Here is an 11,543-nt window from a genome sequence, read left to right as displayed (position 1 = left end):
ATATGGTTAGACTCGTAAGTGAATGAACTTTCGGATTTTATGACTTTTACCCGATTCCGAGACGTGGGCCCGTGTCGACTTTTTAGGACGAATTTTGGATTTTTTATTAAAATCTTGATTTCATTAATTAGATTAGTCTATTATAGTTGTATTTATGATATGTAATTATTTTGGATAGATTTGGGCCATTCAGAGTCGGATATTCATGGAAAAGGCATTGTTACCGATTAATTGAGCTTGGTTCGAGGTAAGTGGCTTGCCTAACTTTGTGTGAGAAAATTTTTTTTAAGATTTGGAACTATTGTGATATGTGAGCATCGTGAAAGTGAGGTGACGAGTACGTACACGAGCTAGTTGTGGAAAAACCCGATTTTCTTACTGAGTAGCAACCTGCTTTTCATTTATTTTGAGTTATACCCTTTTAATGAGTATAAATCTATTTTCATTCTTAATTGAATTATTCCAATATGTGTAGCTATCCTGTTTAGTCTAATATCGCATGTCTACGTGCTTTAACTGCTTACTTGAACTCTGTGAAACATGCCTAGTTGATTTTCCTACTTTTTCCTTGTTCTTTATCAGTATAGCCGTAGAAATCTTACTGTTAACTATTATATTTGTTGTTTGGTCTGTGTATTTACTTTAGAGACTACGAGGTGGTTCCTTGGGAGTTCTCCCTGCATATTTACTTTGGGACTACGAAACGGTATTCCGGGAGATTCTTCATGTCTTGCATTTTTACTTTGGGATTACGGAATGGTATTCCGGGAGATCCCCCCTGTCTTGTATATTTACTTTGGGACTACAAAACGATATTTTGGGAGATCTCCATGTCTTGCATATTTACTTTGGGACTACGGAACGGTATTTCGAGAGATGGAACGGTATTTTGGGAGATCCTTATGTCTTGCTTATTTACTTTGGGACTACGGAACGGTATTCCAGGAGATCCCCCCTGCACATTTATGTTTGAGACTACGAGACGGTATCTCGGGAGATCCCCTGTTCTATTTTTGTGTATTGAGTTGTTACCTTCTATGAATTCCTTCTTGTTAAATTTCAGTCTTTATTTTACTGCGATATTTCATTCTTGCCTTGCTTTATTATCATATTCCAGTAGGGCCCGGACCTGACCTCGTCACTATTCTATCGAGGTTAGGCTTGTCACTTACTGGGTATTAATTGTGGTGTACTCATGCTACTCTTCTGCACATGTTGTTCGTGTGCAGATCCAGGTGCTCCTTATCAGCCACACTATCAGTGAGCTGAGACAGCTTTGGAGACTTCAAGGTATATCTGCCGCGTCCGCAGACCTCGGAGTCTCATTTTACTCTTCCCCATGTCCATTATCTTCTGTATTTCCTTTTGATAAACTCTGATGTATAGAGACACTAGATTTTCCTCCTGTAGTTTGTGATTCACGATGTTTCGGGTTTTGGGAATGTTGTGTAGTATATTGAGGAGTTAGTTGTTAAATTTTTGTTTTCATTTTATTTATTCCACAAATTGTTAGGCTTACCTAGTCATAGAGACTAGGTGCCGTCACGACGTCATAAAGAGGGGAAATTGGGTCGTGACAAGTTGGTATTAGAGCCCTAGGTTCATAGGTGTCGTGAGTCAGAAGACGGTTTATTAGAGTCTCGCGGATCATTACAGAGACGTCTGTACTTATCTTCATGAGGCTATGGAACTGTTAGAAAAATTTTACTACATTGATTCCTTGTCGTGCGGAAATTGTTGACTTGCAAAAATTCTAAACTTCTGTATTCTATTCTCTCACAGATGGTTAGGACACATATAGGTGGATCAGATGACCAGACACCCGCGCCCCCTGCTAGAGCCGCGAGAGGCCAGGGCCGGGTAGAGGCCGAGGGCATCCACGTAGTGCAGCCAGAGCACCCGCACCAGCTGCTACAGAGGAGCCCCCAATAGCTCCAACTGGAGGGGAGATACCAGAGGCACCTGTTTCTGCACCAGCCCTCCAGGAGAATCTAGCCCAGTTTCTGAGCATATTCAGCACCTTAGCTCAGGCTGGATTGATTCCACTTGCTCCTGCCATATCTCAGGCCAGGGGAGGAGCACAAACTCCCGTCGCCGGTACTCCAGAGCAGCGGGTTCAGGTCGACCAGGTTTCAGAGATTGTACCAATGCAGTCGGTAGCTCCAGCTCAGCCCGAGGTTAGGGCAACAGCTTCTGAGGTGGAGCAGCTCAGACTTGAGAGGTACAAGAAGTACCACACACCTACCTTTAGAGGGTTGGCTACAGATGATGCTCAGGGTTTTCTGGATGAGTGTCATCGTATTCTCTATACTACGAGCATAGCGGAGACGAGCGGGGTTTCTTTTACTACATTCCAACTTAGAGGAGCAACCTATCAGTGGTGGCATGCTTATGAGCTGAGTAGTCCGGGCAGTTTCACTTACATAGACTCAGTTCTCGGACATGTTTTGAGAGATTATGTCCCTCAGATCCTCAAGGACTCATGGCGCACCAAGTTTGAGCAGCTACGCCAGGGATCCATGATTATGTCAGAGTATGCAGTCTGTTTCAGTGATTTGGCCTGACATGCACCGACCTTGGTTGGCACAGTTCGAGAGAGGGTTCGACGGTTTATTGAGGGACTCCACCCCAAAATCCGGATTAGTATGGCCAGGGAGTCGAAGATGGATATTTCTTCTCGGCAGGTTGTGAGTATTGTCAGGAGATTGGAGGGCATGCTTGCCCGGGACAAAGAGGAGAGAGATGCCAAGAGGTCTTAAGACACTGGTTATTATTCTGGTGCTCGTGCCCCAGCAGCTCGCCATGGTAGGGGTTATGTGAGTCTCCCCGTTCATTTAGCTCTTCCAGCCATCAGTGGTGTCCCAGCCCCTTCTAGGCCCAAGGAGCCTTATTATGCACCGCCAGTATCTAGTGTGCCTCCTGCACTGGGTGTTCCTAGCGGTCAGTCTAGCAGACCTGGCCTGAGCCAGTCACAGCAGCCACGCCCTCCCAGAGCTTGTTTTGAGTGTGGCGACACTCGCCATATGGTGAGGGATTGCCCCAGATTTAGGAGGGGTGCACCTCTACAGACTTCTCAGCCACAGCATGCTCCATCGGGTCCTCCGGCTATGATTACAGCACCAGCTGCCACCTCACATTCTCAGTCAGCTCGGGGTAGAGGTCGGGGAGGTAGAGGTCACTTTAGAGGGGGAGGCCAGGCCAGATATTATGCCATTCTTGCTCGTACAGAGCCAGTTGCTTCTGATTTTGTCATTACAGGTATTGTTCCGGTCTGTCATAGAGATGCATCGGTATTATTTGACCCAGGCTCTACATATTCTTATGTGTCCTCTTATTTTGCCCCGTATTTGGGCGTATCTTGGGATTCTTTGGGCTCCCCTATTTATGTGTCTACTCCTATGGGAGATTATCTTATTGTGGATCACGTGTATTGGTCATGTTTGATTGATCTTAGTGGTTTAGAGACCAGAGCCGATTTATTATTTTTCAGCATGGTGAACTTTGATATTGTTTTGGGCATGGACTGGTTGTCACCCTATTATACTATTCTTGATTTTAACGCTAAGACCGTGACGCTGGCTATGCCAGGATTTTCGTGATTAGGGTGGAGAGGTACTTTAGAGTATACTCCTGGCAAGGTTATTTCATTTCTTAAAGCTCAACGAATAGTTGAGAAGGGGTATGACGCGTATCGAGATTATGTGAGAGATGTCAGTATTGATACCCCTACAGTTGAGTCAGTTCCAGTAGTGAGGGACATTCCAGATGTGTTTCCAGGTGATCTTTTGGGCATGCCGCCCGATAGAGATATTGATTTTGGCATTGACGTATTGCCGGGCACTCAGCCCATCTCTATTCCTCTGTACCGTATGGCTCCTCCTAAGTTGAAGGAGCTGTTACAGGAGTTTCTTGATAAGGGCTTCATTCGGCCTAGTATGTCACCTTGGGGTGCAAGTCCATACCCAATAATTTGGCCTCACCCGGCTCGTACCAACCCACTGGGGACCTACACCGCCTACCATACAGAGCCTCATATGATGTTATCTGAATGTTGGACTGATAACTGTTGTTGTAAGCAAACTCCGCAAGTGGCAAGAACTGGTCCCAAGCACCTTCAAAATCTATCACACAAGCGCGGAGCATATCCTCCAGTATCTGAATAGTGCGCTCGGACTGTCCGTCCGTCTGATGGTGAAATGATGTGCTCAACCCAACCCGAGTACCCAACTCCTGTACAGCTCTCCAGAACCGTGATGTAAACTAAGTACCCCAGTCAGAGATGATAGATATCGGTACGCCATGAAGTCTGACGATCTCGCCGATATAAATTCGAGCCAACTGCTCGGAAGAATAGGTAGTCATCACAGGAAATGAAATGAGACGACTTGGTCAGCCTATCCACAATCATCCAAACTGCATCAAACCTCCGCTGAGTCTGTGGGAGTCCAACAATGAAATCCATAGTGATCCGCTCCCATTTCCATTCTGAAATCTCTACCTTAAGCAACCCACCTGGCCGATGATGCCCATACTTCACCTGCTGGCAATTTAGACATCGGGCCACATACTCTACTATGTCCTTCTTCATCCTTCTCCACCAGAAATGTTGTTTCAAGTCCTGATACATCTTTGCGGCACCCGGATGAATAGAGCACCATGAACTGTAAGCCTCCTGGAGAATCAACTCACGCAAACCATCTACATTGGGCACACATAGCCTGCCCTGCATCCTCAATGCACCATCATCTCTAATAGTGACCTCCTTAGCATCACCGTGCTGGACCGTGTCCCTAAGGACAAGCAGATGGGGGTCATCATTTTGACGCTCCCTGATACGATCATAAATAGAAGACCGAGAGACCACACAAGCTAATACTCGACTTAGAAATATCCAATCTCACAAACTGGTTGGCTAAGGCCTAAACATCCAATGCCATGGGCCTCTATGCTGCTGGTAGATATGCTAAGCTCCCCAAACTCTCAGCCCGACGACTCAAATCATCGTTCACCACATTGGCCTTCCCAGGGTGGTACAAAATGGTGATATCATAATCCTTAAGTAGCTCCAACCACCTCCGCTGACGCAAGTTAAGATCTTTTTTCTTAAACAGATGCTGCAAACCACGACGATCGGTGTAAATCTCACAAGGAACACCGTTCAAATAATGCCGCCAAATATTCAATGCATGAACAACAGCTTCTAACTCAAGGTCGTGGACAAGATAGTTCTTTTCATGCACCTTCAGCTGTCTGGATGCGTAGGCAATCACTCTACCGTCATGCATCAACATCGCGCTGAGACCAATCCGCAATGCATCACAATATACAATATAAGACCCCGAACCTGTAGGCAATACTAATACTGGGGCTGTAGTCAAAGCTATCTTGAGCTTCTGAAAGTTTTCCTCTAATTCCTCTGTCTACCTGAACGGAGCACCATTCTGGGTCAGCCTCGTCATAGGTGTTTCAATAGATGAGAAACCCTCTAAATATCAACGGTAATACCCCGCCAAACCAAGAAAACTCCGGATCTCCATAGCTGAGGACGGTCTGGGCCAACTATGCACTGCTTCAATCTTCTTCGGATCCACCTGGATCCCCTCACTTGATACTATATGACCCAAGAATTCCACTAAGTCTATCTAAAACTCACACTTTGAAAATTTTGCATATAACTTCTTTTCTCTTAAGGTCTGAAGCATAGTTCTCAGGTGCTGCTCATGATCCTCCTGACTCCTGGAGTATACCAGAATGTCGTCAATAAACACAATTATGAATGAGTCAAGATAAGGCCGGAGCACACTTTGCATTAAGTGCATAAACGTTGTCGGGGCATTGGTGAGCCCAAAAGACATAACAAGAAACTTATAGTGACCATATCTGGTCCTGAAAGCAGTCTTCGGGATATCTGGCTCCCGAATCTTCAACTGATGATATCCTGAACCTAAGTCAATCTTGGAAAATACTCTGGCATCCTGTAACTGATCAAATAAGTCATCAATACGAGGCAATGGATACATGTTCTTCACTGTGACTTTTTTCAACTGGTGGTAATCAATACACATCCGCATAGAACCATCCTTTTTTTTCATAAATATTCAGGATGACTTGGAAACGGTTAAGGTAATTCAAGATAGACTTCGCACAGCCCAGTCCAGACAGAAGAGTTACGCAGACCGAAAGGTTCACGATATTGCATTCATGGTTGGAGAGAGGGTCTTGCTCCGAGTTTCGCATATGGAGGGCATTATGAGGTTCGAAAAGAAGGGCAAGCTAATCCCAAGGATTATTGGTCCCTTTGAGGTGTTGCGGCGAGTTGGGGAAGTTGTTTATGAGCTTGCCTTGCCTCCTAGCCTAGCAGGAGTTCATCCGGTATTTCATGTTTCGATGCTACGGAAGTATCATGGCGATCCGTCCCATGTGTTGGATTTCAGCTCAGTCCAATTGGACAAGGATCTATCTTATGTTGAGGAGCCAGTGGCTATTTTAGACAAGTAGGTCACAAAGCTAAGATCAAAGAACATTGCTTCCGTGAAGGTTCAGTGGAGGGGACAGCCGGTCGAGGAGGCGACTTGGGAGACCGGGCAGGATATGCGCGGCCGTTATCCTCATCTTTTTACCACTTCAGGTATGTCTCTATTCTCGTTCGAGGACGAACGGTTGTTTTAAGAGGGGGGAGATGTAACGACCCGGCTGGTCGTTTTGAGAGTAATAACCATGATCCCCTATTTACTGCTTCTCCCATATCTATTTCTACTATTGTGACTTTCCGGGAGGTTTTGTTTTGGCTTTTGGAATGTTTTTGGGACATTTAGTCCTTAAATATAGGTTTAAGCCTTAGGATTTGGACCGTAGTCAGAACAGTGTGAAGACGATTCCGTAATAGAATTATGTCAGTCTCGTTAGCTCCGTTAGATGAATTTGGACTTAGGGACATGTCCGGATTGTATTTTGGAGGTCCGTAGCTTATTTAGGCTTGAAACGGCGAAAGTCGAATTTTTGGAAATTTTGACCGGTGATCGGGTCCAAGCCTGCACTACTATTGAGTAGCGAGGATGGTCGATGCAGTTTTACCCAACAAGATCGGGATCGAATCCACAGGGAGTTAATTGATTTGGAATTAGGTTTATATCTAAGTCTAGATGCGTGTTTTGTTCCTAATTACGCTTTCACACATTTTGGTTTTGATTCTACTTCTAATTCTATTCTATTGTATGCAATGATTAAAGTTAAGTACAATATTTTTTATGTTGGTTTTCAAGTGTTTCAAAGGACTACGGTAGTGACTTCTGCCTAGGTGGATATCTAACGGGTAGCATGAATCTAGGGCAAGCTTGATTAATTTGGGGTCGTAATATAGCTATCACACCCAAGTACTCACTCTATACCTCTCGATAGTTTGAGTAATTTTGCCCAAATTGGCTTTCTCAAGTCCAAATGGGTATTCATGCAAGTCACGTGATATTAGCTCAAGTCGGGTATTACTATCTCTAGGTTTAACTCTTTAATTGAGGCTATCAATTTCTTGAGTTCACCCCAATTCCTTGTTAGCCTAGTTTTCCTAGACTTAGTCCCTCTTTCTCAAGAAGAGACTAAGTCATAACGGCATGAATCAGTGTTTGCAACCACTAATTCTACAATTCTAGCAAGAACTTGGCTAAATATCACTAACCCATAAATATTCAAGCCCTAAAATTCAGTACCCATTAAATACCCACATTAGGGTTGGGTCACAACCCTAGCTATGGGTCTAGCTACTAATTGAAATAGCAGAAATCAAAGATGAAAAGAAGATAAAATTCATAATACTAGATTAAAAGATGAAAATCTAATGTTATAAGGTGAATCGAATACAAAATTGCCCAAAAAGGAAGTTTCAGCCGTCTCACGTGCTTAGCAAATATACAACCTCCTCTAAAAATGACAAAAAGTTCTATTTATACTAAGCTTAAATTTTCGGACAAAAATACCCCTGCGGAGGTTACGCGGCCGCGTAATTCTGACCGCGGCCGCACTCTTGCTTTATCGGCCCCGTAATTTTGACCGCGGCCGCGCTCTTGCTTTATCGGCCGCATAATTCTGATCACAGTCCGCGTAATTTCCATCGTGGTCACGTAGGAGACTTCCGCGGACCGCACTTCTTGTTTTTTCTTAAAATGTAAGCTCTCTGAATCTCAGCAACCGCGGTCCGCTTAATTCCAATTGCGGTCGCGTAGGTACTTTCGCGGCCGCACCTTTCTGACGCGGTCCACATTCATGTCTTTTGGCCGAGTCTTGATTTTTGTTCAAGTTTTGACTCCTTTATGAGTTGACAATGACTCCTTTAGCTTATTTTGAACAATCCCTGCAAGCAAGCATATTACATTAGTTTCCGGGAATACCTTCACGTATGTTTTGCCCTAAACACAAGTAAAAGAGAGCAAATAATAGGCTAAAATCCCTACTTATCAACCGGTAGTGGACGTTTTGATATCGGGATAGGATTCTGATTTCGGAAGTTGGAGTAGGTCTGTAATGTTGAATATGACTTATGTGCAAAATTTAGAGTCAATCGGACGTGGTTTGGTTGGTTTCGGAATCGGTTGTCGAATTTGAAAGTTTCAAGTTCTTTAAGTTTGAATCTAAGGATGATTTGTGATTTTAACGTTATTTGATGTGGTTTGAGGGCTCGACTAGGTTCATTTGGTGTTTTAGGATTGGTTGGTATGTTTGGTTGAGGTCCCGGGGGCCTCGGGTGAGTTTCGGGTAGTTAACGGACTTGGAATGGAAGTTGAGAAATTTTTGAAGTTTGGTCTTTTGCTGGTATGATCGCACTAGCGAGGGTATTAGCCGCAGGTGCGAGACCGCATGTCCGGAAGGTTGAGCGCAGGTGCGGAAGGGGTGGAGATCGGCAGAGGTCGCAGGTGCGATGGTTTCTCCGCACATGCGATAGCGCAATTGCGGACCAGTGGTCGCAGAAGCGGAGGCAGCCAAGGTTAGTCATTTTCGCAGGTGCGCCCACATTTTCGCACCAGCGGCCGCGCAGGTGCGAGCCCAAGCTTCGCAGGTGCGGAAATGCCTGGGCAGTGTTTAAAACCAAAGGGCTTCATGATTTTTGTCATTTTGGACTTTGCAAACTCGGCTTAGGGCGATTTTTTAGAGCATTTTCGAGGCATTTCTTGAAGTAAGTCTCTTGTGCTTATTTTTTTTAATCAATAATCTTACTTTTCCATTTATTTTTCCACCTAGTTAGTGTGTATTTAAGGTGGAATTTGGGAGTTTGAGGCTAAGGATTTGGAAAGTTTGATTTGTGGATTTGAAGGACCATTTGGTGTCGGATTTTAGTAAATTTGATATGGTTAGACTCGTGAGTGAATGGGTTTTCGAATTTTGTGACTTTAACCCGATTCCGAGACGTGGGCCCGGGTCGACTTTTTAGGACGAATTTTAGAATTTTTATTAAAATCTTGATTTCATTAATTAGATTAGTCTATTATAGATGTATTTATAATATGTAATTATTTTGGCTAGATTTAGGCCATTCGGAGTCGGATATTCGTGGAAAAGGCATTGTTACCGATTGATTGAGCTTGGTTCGAGGTAAGTGGCTTGCCTAAATTTATGTGGGGAAAACTCCCTTAAGATTTGGAACTATTGTGATATGTGAGCGTCGTGTACGTGAGGTGACGAGTACGTACACGGGCTAGTTGTGGAAAAACCCGATTTTCTTACTGAGTAGCAACCTGTTTTTCATTTATTTTGAGTTATACCATTTTAATGAGTATTAATCTATTTTCATTCTTAATTGAATTATTCCAATATGTGTAGCTATCATGTTTAGTCTAATATCGCATGTCTACGTGCTTTAACTGCTTACTTGAACTCTGTGAAACATGCCTAGTTGATTTTTCTGCTTTTTCCTTGTTCTTTATCAGTATAGCCGTAGAAATCTTACTGTTAACTATTGTATTTGTCGTTTGATCTGTGTTTTTACTTTTGAGACTACGAGGCGATTCCTTGGGAGTTCTCCCTGCATGTTTTCTTTGGGACTACGGAACGGTATTCCGGGAGATTTTTCATGTCTTGCATATTTATCGGGAGATCCCCCTGTCTTGCATATTTACTTTGGGACTACGGAACGGTATTCTGGGAGATGGAACGGTATTCCTGGAGATCCCCATGTCTTGCATATTTACTTTGGGACTACGGAACGGTATTCTGGGAGATTCCCCCTGCACATTTACGTTTGAGACTACGAGACGGTATCTCGGGAGATCCCCTGTTGTATATCTGTGTATTGAGCTGTTACCTTCTATGAATTCCTTCTTGTTAAATTTCATTCTTTATTTTACTGCGATATTTCATTCTTGCCTTGCTTTATTATCATATTCTAGTAGGGCCCGGACCTGACCTCGTCACTACTCTACCGAGGTTAGGCTTGTCACTTACTGGGTACCAATTGTGGTGTACTCATGCTACTCTTCTGCACATGTTGTTCGTGTGCAGATCCAGGTGCTCCTTATCAGCCGCACTATCAGTGAGCCGAGACAGCTTTGGAGACTTCAAGGTATATCAGCCGCGTCCGCAGACCTCGGAGTCCCCTTCTACTCTTCTCCGTGTCCATTATCTTCTGTATTTTCTTTTGATAGACTCTGATGTATAGAGACACTAGATTTTCCTCCTGTAGTTTGTGATTCACGATGTTTCGGGTTTTGGGAATGCTGTGTAGTATATTGAGGAGTTAGTTGTTAAATTTATGTTTTCATTTCATTTATTCCGCAAAATATTAGGCTTACCTAGTCATAGAGACTAGGTGTTGTCACGATATCATACGGAGGGGAAATTGGGTCGTGACACAAATGTGCAGTCCCAACAAATTGGAGTCGGTTATATGAATTTTCACTTACTATATCACTCTATTTAAGCTTATCTCACTTGTATTTCGTATATTATAAGGATTTATCATAAATTAATTGATTTTATGCTAAATCTACTATTAGCCATTAGGTGTTGTTGTAAATCGAATAGAGAATAGAAAAAACGACATCGTCTCGAAATAGAGGGGTCATACAATGTCGTTATAATATGAAACACCGTCGTTTAAATTAGTAGGCTGAGGCGGGAAGTAATTGGAATTAAATAAAAGGAAACGGGCGTGAATCATAGAATTAGTTAGAAGTCAGTTTTGACCTTTTACACTTTTCTGTATAGTTCAGTTATGGATTTGGAAGCTCTATTAGCGGATTCAGAATTTGAAATTTATGAATTTTTACACCGATTTCTAATCAATCAAATCTTTATAAATATTTAGTAAATTTTTTAATACATAATATACAGGATCTGGGCGAAAGCTACTGGGTTAGATTGAACTGTAGATCCGCCTCTGATCCTGTCTCAAGATGATAGAGGATCAGATGAAAATGAGCAGCATTATTCGGAAGGAGTTGAAGGAATGTTTTTATTTTCCTTATTTTTACCAACCTTTCAACAAGTATAACAATAACAACAACGATCCAGTAAAATTTTACAAGTGGGGTATAGGGAGGGTAGTGTGTACGCAGACC

This window comes from Nicotiana tabacum, chromosome 18 (assembly GCF_000715075.1).
Source record: "Nicotiana tabacum cultivar K326 chromosome 18, ASM71507v2, whole genome shotgun sequence".
Classification (NCBI taxonomy): Eukaryota; Viridiplantae; Streptophyta; class Magnoliopsida; order Solanales; family Solanaceae; genus Nicotiana; species Nicotiana tabacum.
The sequence above is the reverse complement of the archived record's forward strand: the minus strand, read 5'-3'. Positions refer to the sequence as shown.